Genomic DNA, 23,953 nt, shown 5'->3' on the forward strand with positions numbered 1-23,953 from the left:
GGCAAATTACCGCACGTCTATCCTACATCTGTCTTTCCTCAATTTGAATTTATGCCCTCTCGGGTTATTATTCTGAGTGAGAGGAAGAATCACATCAGCATTGAGCATGCTCAAACCATTCAATGCTTTATACACCTCTATCAGATCACCTCGCTGGTGCCTAGTCTCCAGACACTGTAATTTGCAAATCTTAAGCCTTTCTTCGTAAGAGCACCCCTTTGTTCCATTCACTAATCTTGTTGCCCTTCTCTGTACTCGTTCCAGCAGCTCTACATCCTTCTTGAAATGAGGCCTCCGGGCCTGTATACAGTACTCTAGGTGTGCCCTGACCATTGCCTTATACAAGGGAATAATTACCTCCTTATCCCTTCTAGAAAAATTCCTATATATCATTGACAATACACCATGAGCTACTCTTGCAGCCCGTCTGCACTGCTCAGAGAACTTCATATATGCCTGCACAACCACCCCAAGGTCCCTTTCATTCTCTACCACTGTCAGTGTAGTACCACAGAGTTGATACGTTGCTCTGCGGTTGCTGTTTCCCATGTGTAGTACTTTACATTTGTCAATGTTAAACTTCATTTGCCACCTCTCAGCCCATCTGCTCAATCTTTCCAGATCCTGTTGCAGCAGCATAGTGTCAGTAGTGTCCTTGACAACCCTGCCTACCTTTGTATCGTCTGCAAACTTCGACATTAAGCTTGATATACCATCATCAATATCATTTATGAATACAGAAAACAATAATGGACCCAACACTGAGCCCTGAGGGATGCCACTAATAACATTAGTCCACGACGAGCAGTGTCCATTGATTACCACTCTCTGTCTTCTCCCCCTCAGCCAGCCCTTTACCCACAGCAGCAATTTGCCTCCAATGTTACACTGCTCCAATTTGCGCAGCAGTCTTCCATGTGCAACAGTATCAAAAGCCTTTCTAAGATCCAAGTATATAATATCAAAGTTATTCCCTGCATCCAGTTCCTTTGTGACTGCATCATAGTATCCAATCAAATTGGTCAGGCAAGACTTCCCCTTAACAAAACCATGCTCTGTCCCAGCTATAACTGAAGTCTTGTCTAAATAATCCTGCAGTGCTTCTTTAACTAGTGCCTCCATTAATTTTCCTGGAACAGAAGTTAAACTCACAGGTCTATAATTGCTTGTGTCAGCTTTTGATCCTCCTTTGTGAATTGGGGTCACATTTGCACATCTCCAGTCTATGGGTACCTCCCCTGAGTCCAAGGAAGCTCTCATAATTATGGCTAAGGGTTTGCTTACTTCCTTTGCTGCCTCCTTTAATATAACTGGATAGATCCCATCTACCCCAGGTGCCTTTCTTGTGTTTATCTTCAACAATTTCTCCTCCACTTTACTCTCAGTTATTACAAGATTCTCTAGCTTACTGCTAGAGTTGAATACACCTCTGGCTTTCCCCTCGCTAAATAACTCCTCATGTGTGAATGTCGATGCAAAATATTCATTTAGTTTCTTAGATACCTGAGCATGATCATTAACAGTTGACCCATCGATATGAAGTGGACCAATTTGATTCATCCCCTTCCTTCTAGAGTTTACAGAAGTAAAGAATGCTTTGTTGTTTTTCTTTGCATCCCTTGCCAAAGATTTCTCATAATCTGCCTTCGCCTGCCTAACCTCCTTTGTAACTTGGTTACAGATCAACTTGTATCTATCATAGGTTTCTGGGTCTTGTGTTAATTTGTATGTATCCCATGCATGTTTCTTCTCTGCCATATGCCTCATCAGTTCATCTGACATCCATTTAGGCCTAAGCCTTGAACAATATTTCTTAGTTGGTATGTAAAGTCTAGTAGCTTCCAAGATAAGTTCTTTGAATGCTTCCCATTTTGCATTTACTGTTGGTAACATCATCAGTTGGTCCCACTGTATAGAATTTAAATACTGTCTCATTCCATCGTAGTCGCCTTTACGAAAGCAATAACCCTTCCCTTTACCCCTAATGGTAGTTACCTCTTTGAGTAAATCCCACTTCAGCACACTGTGATCACTGCCACCTAGTGGTTCATTTATCTGCAGATTCTTAATGCATGAAGAATCACTGCTGATAATCAAATCAAGAGTATTCCTCCCTCTAGTTGCCTCCCGAACATGCTGATGTAGAAAACAATCATCCAATAAATCCACAAAAGCCTTGCTAGTGTGTGAGTGACCAGCCCACAAATTCCAGTCAATATCTGGGAAATTAAAATCTCCCATTATAAGACTCTCTGATTTACTGGCCCACTCTATTTCCCTGTACAGTTTCTTATTATACTCATCAGAGTCATTAGGCCTATAGCACACTCCTACTCTCAATTTTGATCTCCCAATGTTTATGTCACACCAAACTGACTCGACACTGCACTGTCCAGCGATGTCCACTGGCTTCACTCCCTTGGATTTTATGTATTTCTTAACTAATAGCATAACCCCTCCTCCCTTCCTATCCAGTCTATCTTTTCTGTAGACGTTGTACTCCCCAAATTGCAGTTCTGCATTCCTTATATCTGTGTGACACCAAGTCTCTGATATCCCAACAATATCTGCCTTTGATGTTTTGAGCAATACCTCAAATTCATCAAATTTATTTACTAAACTCCTAGCATTGGTGTACACGCAAGTATACATGCACCTATTTCTATTCTTAGCTACCCTAACACAAACCATGTGTTTACTTGTACCGCAATGACTCCCAGCAGTTTCTGAAACATCCTGAATCTTGTTTTTCAGGCTTCTGCTCATTCCAATAGAAGCAGTGCAAGAATCTCTTTCACCTCTGTCAGTGGCTACTGTTAATCTATTTGTCTTTGTATCCCCCCCCCAAGCTAGCAGTTTTCCGACCCACCTAACACTGCCTCGATAGCATCAGCAAATATTCTTGCACCCTTTCTATTTAAATGTATCCCATCCCTGTAGAAGCAACCCCTCCTGTTAACAAGTACAGTCCAGGCTGAAAAAAATTCTACCCCTTGAGCCTTGCACAATCTTTCCAGGGCCGAATTGATCGACAAGGCTCTCATCATATACTCCCTCCTAGCGTGTCTGGGCAGAATTGCAGACACTTTCAAATTCAACCCTATTTCACAGCTTTTTTTCAACAGTGACCTGTACTTGTTAAGCAATTCTGCCGGTCTCCTACTCTTGATATCGTTAGTGCCCACGTGTACAACTATATCACCTTTTATTACCTTAAAAGATGATATCTGCTCTACAACGTCATGCTCCACAACCTTTGCCCCTGGCAGACATACCCTGGTCCTGTTCCACCTATCCTTTTTACAAAGCATGTTCCCCGTTTCCCTGACAATAGAGTCACCAACAACTACTAGTTCCTTGGGGACCAGCGCATTCTGCCTTGGGGGTTGCCGCTGTGTTTCACGATGACCAAGTGCAAGCTCTGGCGTTGATGTGGGCAGCTGAGAGCTTGATGGGCCCCTCAATTTAGTTCCTTCGAGGGTTAATAAATTTGATGAATTTGAGGTATTGCTCAAAACATCAAAGGCAGATATTGTTGGGATATCAGAGACGTAGTGTCACACAGATATAAGGGATGCAGAACTGCAATTTGGGGAGTACAACGTCTACAGAAAGGATAGACAGGATAGGAAGGGGGGAGGGGTTATGCTATTAGTTAAGAAACACATAAAAACCAAGGAAGTGAAGCCAGTCGACATCGCTGGACAGTGCAGTGTTGAGTCTGTTTGGTGTGACATAAGCATTGGGAGATCAAAATTGAGAGTAGGAGTGTGTTATAGGCCTAATGACTCTGATGAGTATAATAAAAAACTGAACAGGGAAATAGAGTGGGCCAGTAAATCAGAGAGTCTTATAATGGGAGATTTTAATTTCCCAGATATTGACTGGAATTTGGGGGCTGGTCACTCACACACTAGCAGGGCTTTTGTGGATTTATTGGATGATTGTTTTCTACATCAGCATGTTCGGGAGGCAACTAGAGGGAGTAATACTCTTGATTTGATTATCAGCAGTGATTCTTCATGCATTAAGAATCTGCAGATAAATGAACCACTAGGTGGCAGTGATCACAGTGTGCTGAAGTGGGATTTACTCAAAGAGGTAACTACCATTAGGGGTAAAGGGAATGGTTATTGCTTCCGTAAAGGCGACTACGATGGACTGAGACAGTATTTAAATTCTATACAGTGGGACCAACTGACGATGTTACCAACAGCAAATTCAAAATGGGAAGCATTCAAAGAATTAATCTTGGAAGCTACTAGGCTTTACATACCAACTAAGAAATATTGTTCAAGGTTTAGGCCACAATGGATGTCAGATGAACTAATGAGGCATATGGCAGAGAAGAAAAATGCATGGGATACTTACAAATTAACACACGACACAGAAGCCTATGATAGATACAAGTTGATATGCAACCAAGTTACAAAGGAGGTTAGGCAGGCGAAGGCAGATTACGAGAAATCCTTGGCAAGGGATGCAAAGAAAAACAGCAAAGAGTTCTTTACTTATGTAAACTCTAGAAGGAAGGGGATGAATCAGATTGGTCCACTTGATATTGATGGGTCAACTGTTGATGACCCTGCTCAGGTAGCTAACAAACTAAATGAATATTTTGCATCGACATTCACACATGAGGAGTTATTCAGCGAGGGGAATGCCAGAGGTGTATTCAAATCTCTTTCTTGGTGGTTCCTTTCTATTTCCTTCTCTCTCTCTCTCTCTCTCTCTCTCTCTCTCTCTCTCTCTCTCTCTCTCTCTCTCTCTCTCAGAGGGTAACTCAGGAATTTTTTTTTTTTTTTTTTTTTGGCTGGTGCAGCATAAGCCTCAGGCTTCCTTGTACCATGTGGCTAATAATAATAATAATAATAATAAACTCTAATAGTAAGCTACAGAATCTTGAAATCACTGGGAGTAAAGTGGAGGAGAAACTGTTGAAGATAAACACAAGAAAGGCACCCGGGGTGGATGGGATCTATCCAGTTATATTAAAGGAGGCAGGCAAAGGAAGTAAGCAAACCCTTAGCCATAATTATGAGAGCGTCCTTGGATTCAGGGGAGGTAAATGAACCACTGGAAATGGACTGGAAATGTGCAAATGTGACCCCAATTCACAAAGGAGGATCAAAGGCTGACACAAATAATTATAGACCTGTGAGCTTAACTTCTGTTCCAAGAAAATTAATGGAGGTACTGGTTAAAGAAGCACTGCAGGATCATTTAGACAAGACTTCAATTATAGTTCGGACACAGCATGGTTTTGTTAAGGGGAAGTCTTGCCTGACCAATTTGATTGGATATTATGATGCAGTCACAAAAGAACTGTATGCAGGGAATAGCTTTGATATTATATACTTGGATGTTAAAAAGGCTTTTGATACTGTTGCACATGGAAGACTGCTACACAAATTGGAGCAGTGTGACATTGGAGGCAAATTGTTGCTATGGATAAAGGGGTGGTTGACGGGGAGAAGACAGAGAGTGGTAATCAATGGACACTGCTCATCGTGGACTAATGTTATTAGTGGAGTCCCTCAGGGCTCAGTGTTGGGTCCATTATTGTTTTCTGTATTTATAAATGACATTGATGATGGTATATCAAGCTTAATGTCCAGGTTTGCAGACGATACAAAGGTTGGCAGGGTTGTCAAGGACACTACTGACACTTTGCTGCTGCAACAGGATCTGAAAAGGTTGAGCAGATGGGCTGAGAGGTGGCAAATGAAGTTTAACATTGACAAATGTAAAGTACTACACATGGGAAACAGCAACCCCAGAGAAACGTATCAACTCTGTGGTACTACACTGACAGTGGTAGAGAATGAAAGGGACCTGGGGGTGGTTGTGCAGGCAGATATGAAGTTTTCTGAGCAGTGCAGACGGGCTGCAGGAGTAGCTCATGGAGTATTGTCAATGATATACAGGAATTTTTCCAGCAGGGATAAGGAGGTGATTATTCCCTTGTATAAGGCAATGGTCAGGCCACACCTAGAGTACTGTATACAGGTCTGGAGGCCTCATTTCAAGAAGGATGTAGAGCTGCTGGAACGAGTACAGAGAAGGGCAACAAGATTAGTGAATGGAACAAAGGGGTGCTCTTACGAAGAAAGGCTTAAGTTTTGCAAATTACAGCGTCTGGAGACTAGGCACCAGCGAGGTAATCTGATAGAGGTGTATAAAGACTTGAATGGTTTGAGCATGCTCAATGCTGATGGGATTCTTCCTCTAGCTCAGAATAATCACCTGAGAGGGCATAAATTCAAATTGAGGAAAGACAGATGTAGGATAGACGTGCGGAAATTTTCCTTTAGCCAGCGGGTGGTTGGTTGGTGGAACAGACTTCCATCCCTTGTAGTGGAGGTTGATAGCCTAAATAAGGCTCAGCTGGACAGGTATTTTGAACGAACAGAGGGGTGAAGTGAAAGTGGGTTTTTTTTTTTTTTTTGGGTGATGCTGCATAAGCTTGCTTTCTTGCATCAAATGCCTCTAATAATGCTAATGCTGAATTATGCTCCAATTCACAAAGGGGATCAAAGAGGATAATGCTGAATAATGCTCCAATTCACAAAGGGGATCTTTTTTTTTTTTTTTTTTTTTTTTGATTTGGTAGTTGTTGGCGCATCGGCTTCTGTGGCCATATTGTACCTCCCAAGGTTTTTGCAGTACTTTGATCCAAGCCCGAGGCGGGAATCGAACCCGCGACATTTGTGTTGCCGGGCAGGTACTTTACCCACTCGGCTAGCCCGGTCGGCCACAAAGGGGATCAAAAAGGGTGACAAGTAATTACAGATGTGTTAGTTTGACTTCTGTTCCAGAGAAAATAATGGAGTCACTGATTAAAGAAGCATTGCAGGATCATCTAGACAAGACAGCAGTAATAATTCAGACACTGCATGGGTTTGTCAAGGGGATGTCTTGTCTGACCAATTTGATTGAATACTATGGTGTGGTCACAAAGGAACTGGATGCAAAAAATAATTTTGATATCATATACTCAAGTTTCAGGAAAGCTTTTGATATGTTGCACATGGACTACTGTACAAGTATGGCATTAAGGACAATTTGCTACGATGGATAAACGAATGATTGAGTGGGTGAAGACAGAGAGTGGTAATCAATAGATATTACTCTATGTGGACTAATGTTATTATTGGTTTCCTCCCCAGGGTTCGGTGTTGAGTCCATTGTTGTTTTGTATATTTATTAGTGATATTGATGATGGTATCTATCAAGCTGAATGTCAAAATTTGGCAGGATTGTTAATAAAAGTAATGACAGTATGATGCTGCTGCAACAGGATCTTGAAAAGTTGGATAAATGGGCTGAGAAGTGACAACTGTTGTTGTTGTTATTCTTATTATTTGGTTTTTAAGAGCATTAGCAACTAAGGCCATACCAGTGATAAGGAGGTGATTATCCCCTTGTATAAGGCAATGGTCAGGCCACACCTTGAGACTTGCGTACTGGTCTGGAAGCCTCATTTTAAGAAGGATGTAGAGTTGCTAGAACGAGTAGAGAGAAGAGCAACAAGACCGGTGAAGAGAACAAAGAGGTGCTCTTATGAAGAAAGGCTTAAGTTCTGCAAATTGCAGCTTCTGGAGACTAGGCACCTACGAGACGATCTGATTGAGGTGTAAAAGGCCTTAAATGGATCAATCAGGCCAATGCTGATGGGATTCTTCCTCTTGCTCAGATTACAAACTGTTGGGGCAGATTCAAACTGAAGAAAGACAGTTGCAGAATAAATGTGTGGAAGCTTGCCTTTAGCCAGCAGATAGTTGATTGCTGGAACAAACTTCCATCTGTTGTTGTGGAAGTTGATAGCTTAAATAAATTCAAAGCAGAACAAAACAAACATTTGGAATGAATGGATCAGTGAAATGGGAAGGTTTTTTTTTTTTTTTTCCTTGGCTAATGATGTATAAGCTTGCTTTCTTGCATCATGTGCCTCTACTAATGCTAAAAGTCAGCTTGAAAAGAGAAAAGATATAACATTGTAGTTATTTTTAGTTCAGTTGAGGTTTACAAAGGGTTGCTCTTATGAAGAAAGGCATCAGTTTTTCAAATTGCAGTGTCTAGAGACGAAGTATCTGTGAGGTGATCTGATTGAGGTGTATAAAGCCTTGAATGGTTTGAGTGCTCAATACGGATGGGATTCTTCCTCTTGCTCAGAATAATCACCTGAGAGGGCATAAATTCAAATTGAGGAAAGACAGTTGTAGGATAGATGTGCTGAAGTTTGCCTTTAGCCAACGAGTGGTTGATTCATGGAATCAAACTTCCATCTGTCGTAGAAATTGATAGCTTAAATAGATTCAAGGCAAACATTTGGAGCGAGTGGATGGGTGAAATAAGAGTGTTTTTTTTTTTTTTTTTTGGCTGATGCTATATAAGCTTGCTTTCTTGCATCGTGTGCCTCTGCTAATGCTAATATAAGTTTAGCTGCTTGCGACAGGAGAGTTTTGTTTTTGGCTATTAGGACAGGGTCTAAATTCAATCCATTAAAAAAGAATAGAGTGTTGAATGGAAAGAGCTTTTATATTAAACAGAGTAAGGTTAGTAGAGGGGCCAGTGTTGGTTTGGATGTTGCTGCTTTCCTCGGAATTCTCCAAGCTATGACTTCCCAAATTTCTGGGCAATCGATGTCAGAGATGGACAGTTTTGCAAAGAAAGAGGTTGTTGCACCAGACTGAAAGTGAAAAATCAGAGTAGTTTTGACAGTCAACCATGAAAGACTGGGAAGAGACAGGTTCATAGCTGGACTTAAAGAAAGTACATTTAAGAAACCAGTATTAAAGAGAAGAGACCTTTCTGTAATTTGCATTGGCCACGTCGGCCCAAACAGGGGAAGCATAAAGAATTTTTGACTTGATGATTTTGAATAAGAATTAAATTATTATATGGGCAGAGTGGATATGTTAAAGCCAAATAGCTCTTGAGTTTTTTGGACAGGTAGTTTAGATGAGTAGAGAAATTGAATTTGGAATCATAGAAAATTCCCAGATCCTTATAGTCTGATACAATAGGAATTGTTTCCACATTCAGTGAGGTGGTTATCAGAAAGATGCTCTTTTTAAGTGAAATTTGAAGGTGACTAGATTTTGAAGGGTTGAGTTTGAGGTGCAAGGCGAATTCTTGGAGGGTGTTACAGATCGGCTCTTCAGTGCAAGTTGCTGATCGACTTGAATCTAAGGTGGCAATGATTTTAACATCATCCGCAAAAGACATTACATGCTCATGGATTAGTAAGAACAGTTGAAGGATTGCAGAGAACATTATTGCCAATAGTGTCCAACCCTGGGGGATTCTAGATGAGCAAATAGCACAATAGGATTTGTTTTTGAAGTTTGCTATACGGGCCCTTTCACTGAGGAGGTTGGCAAACAGATTTACTAGATTGCCATTGATGAGGTAAAACCATTTGAGGAGATTCAGAAGACAGTAAGTTGAGACTGCATTGAATGCAGAGCTGATGTGTGTGTGTGTGTGTGTGTGTGTGTGTGTGTGTGTGTGTGTGTGTGTGTGTGTGTGTGTGTGTGTGTGTGTGTGTGTAAATTATGTCGATTTGATTTTTACAATTAAGGGCCATCAGAATTATTTGGTTAGTTGTGAGCATGTTCGTTGATGTGGATCTGCCGATTATTCCATTGTGAATCTGATTATGATGTATTCAGAAGAGTTGCTTCCTAATTGATGGCAGCATAGAGATCCTTCTAGGAGTTTTAGTACAGAGGGTGAGATTGATATCAGTCTGAGGTTTTTGATGCTTTTAATGTTTTTCCATTTCGGTAGTGGAAAAATTTTGTAGTGAGCCCATTCGGAGGGGAAAGAGTTATAATTTTTGGCCTGATTGAAAAAAAAGACAAGACTGTCTAAAATGTACACTAGCAATTTTGATCATGAAGATTGGTACATTATCGTGTCTTGCGGTACCTTTAGAAGGGAGATTTTTAATCACATCTTTCATCACCTCTTTCAAGACAGAAATACTGCTTAATTTGTTGATGGACAGCATACATTCTTTAAATTCTTGGCAAGGATCTGTTTTCATTGTTGAAGTGAGTTATGTGTTCCAACCAGCAGCTGAAATTTGACAGTAATGGGTGGTATATTTTGGGATATATTGTAGAGTTTTTCTTAATCCTTGTTAGATGCGAATTGTTGGATTTCTTTCCACTTTAGTTTGTTAAATTTATTACGGTAAGCTAAGGAATTTAGATAGTCATTTTCAGAGTTAGATTTTTTAAATTTCTGAAAACCTTTTGTTTTAATTTGAAAAGGGACTCAACTTAAGCATTTGAGTTGAAAGGAGTGGTGATTTTTGATGCCATGATTTTTGAGATTGAGGCCAACCAGGTTGAGAAGAAAGTATATTCCAATTCTGTACAACAGTTGACCAAACTGTCCCAGGGGTACAGGCTTAGGAACTCCAGACAGATGTGCTGTTTCAAATGTTTGAGGTTAAATGATCTCTTTTTGTAGACTGGATTCTTATCAGATTGGTAACAAATGTTGAAGGACAGTTGTTTTGAAATTGGATCATGGTCAGATTCAAAGGCGAATTGGAGTTTGGAAGACATAGCAGCATTAGAGAAGATTTGGTCAAGTGCGTTGTTACCTCTGGTAGGCGATGAAATTAAAGGCTTTAAACCTAAGCTTTCAAACTGTGATGTTACAAATTTTGACAGATCACTAAATGGTAGGGGTAAATTAAAGTCTCCACCAATAATGATGGAGTTGTTTTTTTTGAGATTTTAGTGAGAGTGCAGTTTACAAATTCAGAATATCTTTCCATGGATCATTTAGATAGCACATAGATAGAGATGATGTCCAGAAAAGTATTAGTAGTAGTAGCAGCAGTGGCATTTGATGCAAGAAAGCAAGTGTATGAGCTTATGCAGCATCAGCCAAAAAAAAAAAAAAAATCACACCATTCCCTCCAAATGCCTGTCCAGTTCCTCCTTAAATTTATTCAACCTATCAACTTCCACAACGACAGACGGAAGTTTGTTCCAGCAATTAACCACCCGCTGGCTAAATGCAAATTTCTGCACATCTAATCTACATCTGTCTTTTCTTAATTTGAATTTATGCTCCCTTAGGTTCGTAATCTGAACAAGTGGAAGGATCCCATCAGAATTCAGCGTGCTCAACCCATTCGAGGCCTTATATACCTCAATCAGATCACCGCGCAGGTGCCTAGTCTTCAGCCACTGCAATTTACTGAACTTAAGCCTCTCTTGGTAAGAGGATCCCTTCATTCCCCTCACCAATCTTGATGCCTTTCTCTGTACACGCTCAAGTAAATCTACATCCTTCCTAAAATGAGGCCTCCAGACCTGTACGCAGTACTCAAGGCGTGGCCTGACCATTGCCTTATACAGAGGGATAATCACCTCCTTTTCCCTGCTAGCAAAATTCCTATATATCATTGACAAAACCCCATGACCTGCCCTGGCAGCCTGTCTGCATTGCTCAGAAAACTTCATATCTGACTGCACAATTACTCCCAGGTCTTTTTCATTTTCTACCACCTTAAGTGTAGTACCACCCAGCTGATATGTTTCTCTGGGGTTACTTCTACCAGTACTTTGCATTTGTCAAAGTTAAACCTTGACAAATGCAAAGTTGCAACTTCAGTTGCAACTTATTAGCCCATCTGCCCAAATTATCTAGATCCTGTTGCAGTAGCACACTGCCATTACTGTCATTAACAACCCTGCCAACCTTTGTATCATCTGCAAATTTCGGCATTAAGCCTGATATACCTTCATCAATGTCATTGATAAATATACAAAACAACAGTGGACCTAACACCGAACCCTGTGGGACTCCACTAATAACATTAGTCCAAGAAGAGCAGCACCCATTGATTACCACCCTCTGTCTTCTCCCACTTAACCATGCTTTTATCCATTGTAGCAACTTACCCTTAATACCATTCTGCTCCAATTTGTACAATAGTCTTCCATGCGCAACAGTGTCAAAAGCTTTCCTGAAATCCAAATATACGATATCAAATTTAATTTTTTGCATCCAGTTCCTTTGTAACCACATAATAATATCCTATCAAATTTGTCTAGATGATCCTGCAATGTTTAACAGTGACTCCATTATTTTACCCGGAACAGAAGTTAAACTAACTGGTCTGTAATTACTCGTGTCACCCTTCGATCCCCCTTTGTGAATTGGGGGATACATTTGCACATCTCCAGTCCGTGGGAACCTCCCCTGAGTCCAAGGACGTTCTCATAATTATGGCTAAGGGTTTGCTTAGTTGCTTTGCCGCCTCCTTTAATATAACTGGATAGATCCCATCCACCCCAGGTGCTTTTCTTATGTTTAACTTCAACAATTTCTCCTCCACTTTGATTTCAGTTATTACAAAATCATTAAGTATCCTGCTACAATTTGATAACCTTCTGCCATTTCCAAACCTTAATAACTCCTCATGTGTGAATGTAGATGCAAAATACTCATTGTTTGTTTGCTATCTGAGCAGGATCATCACCAGTCGAACCATCGATATCAAGTGGACCAATCAGATTCATCCCCTTCCTTTTAGAGTTTATATAAGTAAAGAAATCCTTGCTGTTTTTCTTAGCATCTTTTGCCAAGGATTTCTTGTAATCTGCCTTCGCCTGCCTAACCTCCTTTGTCACCTGATTACAGACTAGCTTATATCTGCCACAGGCTTCTGAGTCGCTTGATAATTTATATGCATCCCACGCATTTTTCTTCTCTATTACGAGTCTCATTAGTTCATTAGATAACCATTTAGGCCTAAACCATGAACAATATTTCTTAATAGGTATGAAACTTTTAGTAGCTTCCACGATTAATTCCTTGAATGCTTCCCATTTAGAATTTAATGTTGGTAACATCGTCAGTTGATCCCACTGTACAGAATTTAAAAACTGTCGGAGACCACTGTACTCACCTTTACAGAAGCATAAACCCTTTCCTTTACCCCTGATGGTAATTAAATCTTTAAGTAAATCCCACATCAATACACTGTGATCACTGCCACCTAGTGGTTCCTTTATCTGCAAAATTCTTAATACACGAATGATCACTGCTGATAACAAGATCAAGAGTATTACTTTCTCTGGTTGCCTCTCGAACATGCTGCTGCAGAAAACAATCATCCAATAAATCCACAAAAGTCTGACTAGTGTGTGAGTGAACAACCCAGAAGTTCCAGTCAATATCTGGAAAGTTAAACTCCCCCATTATAAGACATTCCGATTTACTAGCCCACTCTATTTCTCTGTACAAATGTTCATTGTACTCATTCGAGTCATTAGGCCTATAACACACTCCTACTCTTATTTTTGCTTTCGCAGTGCTTATGTCACACCAAACTGACTCAACAGTGCACTGTTCATCTATATCAACTGGATGTACTTCTTTTGATTTTATGTTTTTCTTAATTAACAGCATAACACCTCCTCACTTTCTATAATGTCTATCCTTTCTGTACACATTGTACTCCCCAAATTCCAGTTCAGCATTCCTCATATCTATGTGACACCACGTCTCTGATATCCCAACAATATCCGCCTTTGATGTCTTGACCAACACTTCAAATTCATCAAATTTATTTACTATACTTCTAGCATTGGTATACATGGAAGATACATGCTCCCATTCCTATTCTTAGTTACACTAACACATCCCATATACCCACCTATTTCAGGATGACTGCCATCGGTCCCTGAAACCCCCAACACCCCACGCTCCAGGTCGCTACTTATTCTAATAGAAGTTGTGCAAGAATCACCTTCACCTCTGCCTGCGGCTACTGTTAAACTATTGGTCCTTGTATCCCCCCAAGCTAGCAGTTTTCCGACCCACCTAACACTGCCTCGATAGCATCAGCAAATATTCTTGCACCCTTTCTATTTAAGGGTATCCCATCCCTATAGAAGCAGTCTCTCCTGTTAACAAGTACAGTCCAGGCTGAAAAAAATTCTACCCCTTGAGCCTTGCACGTTCTTTCCAGGGCTGAATTGATCGACAAGGCTCTCATCATATACTCTCTCCTATCGTGTCTGGGCAGAATTGCAGACACTTTCAAATTCAACCCTAACTCATGGCTGTTTTTCCACACTGACTTGTACTTGTTAAGTAAATCCACCGGTCGCCTACTCTTAATATCATTAGTTCCAACGTGTATAACAATATCACCCTTTGTGCCCTTAAAAGAGGATATCTACTCTACAACATCATCATCAACCTTTGCCCCTGGCAGATATACCCTGGTCTTGTTCCATCTATCCTTTTTCCAGAATATGTTCCCCGTTTCCCTGATAATAGAGTCACTTACAACAACTAGTTCCTTTGGGACCAGCACATTCTGTCTTGGGGGTTGCCGCTGTGTTGCGTGATGTTCAAGTGCAAGCTCTGGCTTTGATGTGGGCAGCTAAAAGCTTGATGGGCCCCCTCAATTTAAATCCTTCGATGGCATCCACCCTGTCCTTCAAGCTCTCATATAAGCCCATAACAATGCTGAGTTAGCGCCCGATTTCCTCACACACCTTATATCGTGCACGCATAAAGACATTCCCCTTGGCAATACCATGTCCTATTCCTGATTGCTACAAAAACATCAATAAAACAGTGCATTTCAATAGACTGCAATTCAGAGGACAACCACACCCCCTCAGTTCTCCCCTGAGCCACAGCACTTCTATTAGTTTGAACCTTTTGCTTTGCTGCTCTGGTCTGAGTCATGATTTCTATTCAAGTTCAATAATATTCCAATACAAAATATAACCATAAACTTATATCTCAATGCAGTTATAACACTATATATAGGTATTACAGTATCGAATATTATCTTTCAGTTACATCATATGACTTTCTTATCCCCTGTTAACATTATATGTATTAATTTATGATGTTACGTTTGTAAAAACTAGGTTGCTATATTTATTTAGTTAAAAAAGTACAATTCAATTGAAAATGAAATTTAATAAATTTTACTGATTAATTGATACTACTCTACTCACTATCTAGTTTTCCATTAAACCTTATGCTATCAAGGCGGCAAGTTACGAACGGTTAATCTACGGACATGAGGTATTATTTATTTTCCAAATTGAGCTCTCTAAATTCAAAATTATCCACGGAACTTGACTAGGTCTATAAGCTACTTATTTAAAATAATGTAATCTAACAATTAAATCAATACAGCGGCTAAATATAATTAAAAACTTTGCGTTCGCAGTAGCTTTGGTTCATCTCTGTTCCCAACTCTGTCAAAACCATATGGCTGTATTGCCACTTCAGTCAAAGATAATGCTGATGTGCTAGCATCCTTTTTTTTCTTCCAACTTGTGTATTGATGATCTTTGGTAATCTGCTCCATCTGTTTGTACCAGTGGTAAATGTTATGACCTGGTGGAAGTTTGTTTTATCGTACATGCAATGATCTTTACACTACAGTCAAGAATAAAGATTAGCAAACTCCGTCACACAAAATGCTTCCTTTCTGTTGTGTCAATGTGATGAACACTGGGGTGTCTGCTGGTGGCACAAATATGTACAACTTTCAAGCACCGAAATCTGGAAAACAATTGAGAAATGTAAATGTAGCTCAACTATTTGGTACATACTACATGTTCATATATGCACTGTAGTTACCAAGTAATAAATCTTTGAAAAAGTTCAATTATTTTTGAATCACCTTTATAACAGGCTTGTTAACAAAAGAAATTAAAAAATTGTTCCTACAGAGATAGGATAGGATATGGTTAAAATGGAAGGGGTGCAAGAATATCTGCTGATACTATTAAGGCAGTGTTATTTGGGTTGGAAAACTGGTAGCCTAGGGAGATAGAGAGATAACAATTAACATGTTCACTGTCAATTATATTTGCAGGGGTCCTTTCTATGTGCCTTGCCATTGAACAAGATTCAGAATCTGCATCGCTTGAACAGAATTAGCACTAATTGGATATCAGATGAATTAATTTGACTCTTTGCAGAGAAGAATAATGCATGGGATGCATATAAATTGTAAGGCGACACAGAAGCCTATGGCAGATATAAGCTAGTCTGTAATCAAGTCACAAAGGAGATTAGGTAGGCAAAGGCATATTACGAGAAATCTTTGGCAAAGGATGTAAAGAAAACAGCGGCGTTCTTTACTTATGTAAACTCTAGAAGGAAAGGGATGAATTAGACTGGTCCATTGTTTAATTTTTTGATGGTTTGATTTTTGATGATCATGCTCAGGTAGATGATAAAATGAATGATTACTTTCATCTACTTTAACACATGAGGAGTTATTCAAGGAGGGGAGTGCCACAAGTTCAAACTCTAACAGGGAGCTAAGTGATCTTGTAATAACTGAGAGCAAAGTGGAGGAGAAATTGTTGAATTAAAACATAAGGAAGGCACCTGGGGTGGATGGGATCTATTGAGTTATATTAAAAGAGGCAGCAAAGAAGTAAGTAAACCAGTAGCCATAATTCTGACAGCTTCCTGGGACTCATGGAAGATCCCCATGGACTGGAGATGTAAAAATGTGTCCCCAATTCACAAAGGAGGATCGAAGGGTGCCATGAGTAATTACAGACCTGTTAGTCTAACTCGTGTTCCAGGGAAAATAATGGAGTCACTGGTTAAGGAAGCGATGCAGGAGCAGGATCATCTAGACAAGACTGACTGCAGTTATAGTTCAGACACAATGGGTTTGTTAAGGGGAAATCTTGTCTGACAAATTTGATTGGATATTACAATGTGGTCACAAAGGAATTGGATGCAAAGAATAACGTTGATATCATATACTTGGATTTTAGGAAAGCTTTTGATACTGTGGCACATGGAAGACTACTGTACAAACTGGACCAGTATGACATTAAGGGCAAGTTCCTACAATGGATAAAAGGATGGTTGAGTGGGAGAAGACAGAGTGGTATTCAATGGACCCTGCTCTTCATGGACTAATGTTATTAGTGGAGTCCCCCAGACATGGGCATCCGCAGAGGGGGGCAAACGGGGCACTTGCCCCTCCCTGGGATCGATTAAAAAATTCAACAAATTATAATCGTAAAAGTGATTGAGATATGTAACCTTACACCCTCGACCATGGGACGCTTTGTCTGCCTTAAAATTTTATTACGGGTTGGCCGGTTTCGGCCCTCGGCGGAGTAATCATAGAACACCTGTTTCATCTATTGCAGCAATAAAACACGTGTTCCTGTTTTTAGTTCATCGACTGATATTCCCCAAACTTTACCAGAGGTTTTGAACATTGCGAGTATTTCCCTTCTATTAATTCGGCAATAACTATTGGTATGACATTACGTGTTACGACCTGTACAATTGAAAGAGGTTTCAGCACCTTGAGACGTGTGAAAACATGGTTAAAGTGTCCACTATCTCTGAAACTCGCCTATAAGGTTTATGTATGATTAGTGTGCACAGCAAGAAACTAGAAGAGGAAGCAGGAAAGAAGAAATTTATTGAAAATTTCATCAATAGGTTTGCAAGCGATTGATGGGGAATTCAATTCTTAGACGATATGTGATTATTGAAATTATTATTATCTATATATATATATGAAGTTATGTAAAAGAATATAAGAAATAGAAAAGGAAGAGTGACAGAACAGATTAATGTCATCAAATTTATGATTGTACATTACATCTGTCTGTATATAACAATTTTTTAGTTAATTGTAATACCAACTAGAAAAATACAGGGCCATGCTGAGGATATGCCGCGAGCTAGGCCACAATGTCTGTGTCTGCAATTCTGCCCAGACACGATAGGAGGGATTATATGTTAAAAGCCTTGTGGATTAATTCAAGACTTGAAGGATTCTGCAAGGCTTTAGGGAGGAAATTTCTATCAGCATGGCCCACACTTGTAGGTAGAAGGAATTTGTTTTGTAGAGACGGAATACACTTAAACAAAGGTGGTGCAAAAGTTTTTGCCAGTATTATTGAGGATACCTTAAAGGTTCAGGGAAACTGCTAGTTGTGGGGGGGGGATGTGGTTAATACTGACACGCGTTTATCTAATAATATTGGTGAAAGTAATTCTTGCATATACCTCAAGAGTTCTTATCTGTTACCACAAATGGACATATTATCTACATGTTCTGGGGACAGAAACGTTTCAAGTGAGCGGGTAGCTAATGCCAGGGAACAGAGCCTAAAAATCTTCAAGGGTTGTTAAATATACAAGAACAGTAAGTCTTAATTGTTTATACAGTAATGTTAGAAGTGTCATTAATAAAATGAACGAATTCGAACTGCTGGATAAAACAAGTAACGGGCACATAATAGGGATTATGGAGACGTGGTGCCACCCGGAAATTGGGGATGATGAGTTTCAGTACAGCTTGTATAATGTATTTAGGAAGGACAGGGTAGATAGAAGGGGTGGTGAGGTGATGCTTCTTATCAGAAGCAGCCTGAGTGCGACGATAGCTTTCCCAGATTCAGACGTTTCACATGCTAGTATAGAATCTGTATGGTGTGAGATAGTTGGAAACAAAGGTATAATGCGAGTAGGAGTAATCTACAGACCAGGTGATTGTGAAGATTATGATGAAAGCCTCTAGATGCAAATGGAATGGGCAAGTAAGCGTCAATATCTTATTATGGGTGACTTAAATTTGCCTCTAATTGATTGGAGTAAATGGGAAGGAAACTCAACATGGTGCCACCCAGAAATAGGGGGAACAAAATTTTAGATCAACTAGATGACTGTTATTTGTATCAACATGTCAGGGAAAGTACTAAAAAAAGAATATCCTAGATATCACACCCATGAATCAGATCACATAACAGGGCTGACAGTACAGGAACCAGTAGCAGGAAGTGATCACAGAGTTCTACGGTGGATGATGATGAGAGATGTAGCAGCAGTAAAAGGCAAAGGAATGGGTTTTAATTTCAGAAAAGGAAATTACAATGTCTTAAGGTACTACATGGCCTCTATTAACTAGGTAGATATCGCGCAGAGAATGAATACATTCGAATTGTGGTATGCTTTTAAAACATTAATCACAGATGCCTTGAATGCATACATACCATTAAAAAAAAAAAAAAAAAAAAAAAAAAATACTCCATGAGGAGGGTTCCAAGTTGGATGAATAGTGAAGTTGCCACATTACTTGAGCAGAAAAAGGTGGCATGGAAAGGTTACAGAGCAATAAAAAGTACTGAAGCCTATAACAACTACAAGGTGATCTGTACTATTACAGATCACCTTGTAGTTGATCCACAGAAAAAGAAATAGAGCCACAGAAAAAGGGTTGACAGGCAAAGGCAGGTTATGAGAAATCACTAGCAAACAGAGCAAAGAGGGGGGATAAGGAATTCTTCACATATATAAATGCCAAGAGGAGCAGGATAAACCAGATCAGACCTTTACGTAAAGGAAACGGGATAGTATTAAATACACCAGCTGCCGTTGCAGATGAACTTAACAGTTATTTTGCATTGATATTTACAAATGAAAAACCTTTTGTGGCAATGGGAAATTGTGGGAGCGAAGCTGAAAAATATGTAATTAATGATATTGAAATTTCTCAAGATTACTACAGGCCAGTAAGGCTCCTGGAGTTGATGGAATATACCCTATAATCTTAAGGGAGGCGGCAAGTGAGTGCATTGAACCATTGAGGCTAATTACGCGAGCATCACTAGACTCTGGGGAGATTCCCTTGGATTGGAAAAGTGCCAATGTATCTGTAATACAAAAGGGTGGCTCTAGGAGTGAAGTGGGAAATTATCGACCTGTCAGTCTGACTTTGGTGGTAGGGAAAATCATGGAGGCAATGATCGAGGGTGGGATTCAGGATCATTTGGATCGAATTGAAATTCTCAAGGATACTCAGCATTGTTTTGTAAAGGAAAAAAATCATGTTTAACAAATCTGATTCGCTATTTTGAAAGGATCACTCACGGGCTGGATTTAGGGAATAATTTCGTTGTACCCTATAAATAAACACATAAAATAGTAAAATTAAAATGATAATATAGCTAATACATGCAGCAGAGCTCCGACCTTTGGGGACGAGCGCTTTTATTAGACAAAGACCAATCAGGCTTTGGTCCGAAACTCCTGGTGACTCTGGGTAACTTTGAGCAGATCACAAGGTCTCGTACTGGCTACACAACTTTCAAGTGTCTGCCTTATCAACTGTCGATGGTAGGCTATGCGCCTACCATGGTTGTAACAGGTAACGGGGAATCGGGGTTCGATTCCGGAGATGGAGCCTGAGAAATGGCTACCACATCCAAGGAAGGCAGCAGGCGTGAAAATTACCCACTCCCGGGTAATAGATATATGGATACATTGAATGGAACGTTAACTAAGGCTAGCTCCATTCAATATATCTTATCAATAATTAGCTGAAGCTATCTGTTTCTGTTTGCCATCTGGAAAATGGCAAACAGAAATGAGTATAGTTGGCATCCTTAATAGTTTTATGTTAAATTCTCAAATTTATCTAGTTGGTATTATAATTAACTAAAAAATTTGTTATATATATATATATATATATATAAATTCTTGTTTCCTTTATATCATAAATTTACATAAATTATGTATGTGTTTTTGTATTAATGCAATGCTGTATTCTATAATCTACTTGTTTAATTAAATAATTATTTAAAAATTAAATAATTAAATAAAAATTTATTGATATTATTTGTGTCCAAGCTATGCCTGCCCCCCCATGCATAATTTACATAATTTATGTAAATTTATATCATAAATTTACATAAATTATGTATGTGTTTTTGTATTAATGCAATGCTGTATTCTATAATCTACTTGTTTAATTAAATAATTATTTAAAAAATTAAATAATTAAATAAAAATTTATTGATGATGATATCCAGCTAAGGACCCTGGGTGTGCCAAGATCACACTCACCAGATGTGAGATCCTGGGGTAAAATATATCAAACAGTTGTTTATTTCATGTGCCTTTCCTTTTGCCAAGCTCATTTACTAAACTCATTCAGTTTAATTAAATAGATGCATATTTGCATTAAGGCAAATATACATCTATTAAATTAAACTGAATGAGTTAAACTAAACTGCAATACTTGCAGAATGGGATAATGTCTAAGTTTGAAAAGAATGTCTAAGTTTGAGTAGTTTGAACAGAATATAATATCTAAGTTTTTAGAATGAGTCAAACTGAACTGCAAGTATTCCAGTTCAGTTTAACTCATTACAACAGCAAATGTGTTAGCAATAGTCACAGGCAAAAGGTGAAAGTGAATTTTGCACTGCGGTTCATCGTGAACAAGCAAATACATGGGCCGTGTAGGGTTAACAAGAATTAAAACAGTAGCAGGTGTGCTTGTATGTGTAGTAAGGTAGTAATGATAGGAGCATAGTAAATAAATTTCATGAATTTGAAATACTGATTGTCATCAAATGCAGACATTGTGTGTGTGTGGGGGGGGGGGGTATTGAGACATGGTGTCACTCAGACAGAAGGGATGCAGAATTTGAATATAGAGTACAATATGACCAGAAAGGCCAAACAGGCCAGGAGGGGGAGGGGGGTTTCATGCTCTTAGTTAAGAAGCATATTAAATCTAAGACAGACATGGGTGGAAAGTGTCGTGTTGCAAAAAATAATTTTGATATCATATACTTGGATTTCAGGAAAGCTATTGACACTTACGCATGGAAGACTACAGTACAAATTGAAGCAGAATGGTATTAAGGGTAAGTTGCTACAATGGATAAAAGGGTGGTTGAGTGGGAGAAGACAGAGGGTGGTAATCAATGGACGCTGCTCTTCATGGACTAATGTTATTAGTGGAGTTCCACAGGGTTCCGTGTTGGGTCCACTGTTGTTTTGTAATTTTGTAATGATTCTGAATTTATAATGACTCAGAGTAAAATGAACAAATATGCAGAAAATAGATTGGGCCAGTAAATCAGAAAGTCTTATAATGAGTATAACTTTCCAGATATTGACTGGAACTTGTGGGTTGGGCACTCATACACTAGCAAGACTTTTGGGAATTTATTGGATGGCTGTTTTCTACAACAGTAGCATGTTAGAGAGACATCGAGAGGATAATACTCTTGAGTTGATTATCAGCAGCGATTATTCATGCATTAAGAATCTGCAGAAAAAAGAACCACTAGGTGGTAGTGATCACAGTGTATTGATTTGGGATTTACTTAAAGATGTAACTACCATCAAGGGTAAAGGGAAGGGATTTTGTTTTCGTAAAGATAACTACAGTGGTCCCAGTTTTTAAATTTTATACAGTGGAACCAACTGATGATGTTATGAATAGCATATTCTAAAAGGGAAGCATTCAAGGAATTAATTTTGGAAGCTACTTTATTTTACTATTATTATCTTTTACGTATATTTTTGTAACTATAACATCTCTGCCGACAAGCTATCTGACTGCTTATATATATGTTTATCAAAAGTTTCTAGGTACTTTAGTTATAATGATGGTTACATAGCTTTAAATAAATTTTTTCCTTGTGCATAACGGATGCGAAACTTATGAGGAATTAAGAGGACACAAAATATCTAACAAAAAATTTAATACGACAAGGCATCTACAATTTGTACATAATAAGCAACCAGCATGCCCCTAATTTTTCTTATATCTCCCCTCCTCCTCTAAACATCTCCACTACGCCAATCAAATCCTTCTATCCAGCCACATTACAAGGTCTGAACGTCATGCATCCTTTCCCTACTTTTCAGCCCCTAAAACGTTCGAAGTTTTTCACGCAACCTTTCTTAATCAGACCAAGATGAGGATACTGCATTTCTCGGAGTCACAGAAATTGAAGTTTTATTATTAAGGTAAAATCTGAAGTTTAGAAAAAATAAAAAATTTAAATTTACAATATATTACAGAATTTAAATTACCAAAATATTACAGAAATGAAACTAGTGAAAAAACTTTAACCACTAGAGAAGTTAAATTTAAGCTATCGAACGAAAGTTATGAAGTACCTGCCAAAATATCGTTAACAAAGGCTATCTTAATATTAACCCTCTTAATATTCAGACAGCCTTTGTTATCAATGAATACTTCAGAGAGTTTAAATTTACAGTATATTACAGGATTTAAATTAATAAAAGTATTACAGAAATTAAATTTAATCTAACAAATGGAAGTCACAAAGTTTCAGCCAAAATATCCATAACAAAGGCCTTCTGAATATTAAGCTGTAGCTTTATACATGTTTAACTAAATATAAAAATAAACTAACCTATGCTATACGGATTCAAACCATGTATTAACTACAATTAAAAACCCTCAAAATTATTCCAAAACTAACCTGCTATATATTTGGAATTTATAGCAGGAGTGTAGTAGCATACGCTCTTTAAGTAGACCGGAGTTCAAGCCCCTGACTGCTAAATACAGTACAGTCGATCTGCCAACATGCACTGGACCAGCATGCCAGATTATGGTCCATTCCTCAACATGAATCATTGAGGAGGCTTCCATCCTGCAGTGCGTTCATAATGGCTGCAATTTACCTTTTTATATATACATATATATTTATTTAAAAATATATTTTTTAAATAACAGGATTTCTTGCTAATAACAGAATTTAAAAAGGAAACACCTTGGGATTGGGAGAGAGAACATTCACACTGTGATAAGGGTGACTACACCCACTGGAGGGTTAAGTCTAACTGGATTGAACCAAATTCTGATGGTATTCACTATTTTTAAAACAACGCACATAAAGAAACATATATTTAGAATATTCAATTTAAATTGATTGCTGCAGAAAAATCTGTAAAAATCTCTACACATCCAGAGAGTGCCGACCATGCTAGCCGAGTGGGTAAAGTGCCTACCTGGCAACCCAAAGGTCGCAAGTTTGAATCCCGCCTCGGGCGTGGATCAAAGTACTGCAAAAACCTTGGGAGGTGCATTATGGCCACAGAAGCCAATGCGCCAACAACT

The 23,953-nt window shown here is 38.9% G+C and overlaps 1 protein-coding gene across 1 annotated transcript in view; it reads right to left on the bottom strand.

The window, feature by feature from the left end:
• Nucleotides 1–23,953, bottom strand: part of LOC150088278 (protein adenylyltransferase SelO, mitochondrial-like) — a 471,795-nt gene that overhangs the window by 446,003 nt on the left and 1,839 nt on the right. The gene's annotated exons all lie outside the window — the stretch shown is intronic.

Source organism: Mastigoproctus giganteus, chromosome 3 (assembly GCF_048544385.1).
Source record: "Mastigoproctus giganteus isolate SK-2022 chromosome 3, ASM4854438v1, whole genome shotgun sequence".
Classification (NCBI taxonomy): Eukaryota; Metazoa; Arthropoda; class Arachnida; order Uropygi; family Thelyphonidae; genus Mastigoproctus; species Mastigoproctus giganteus.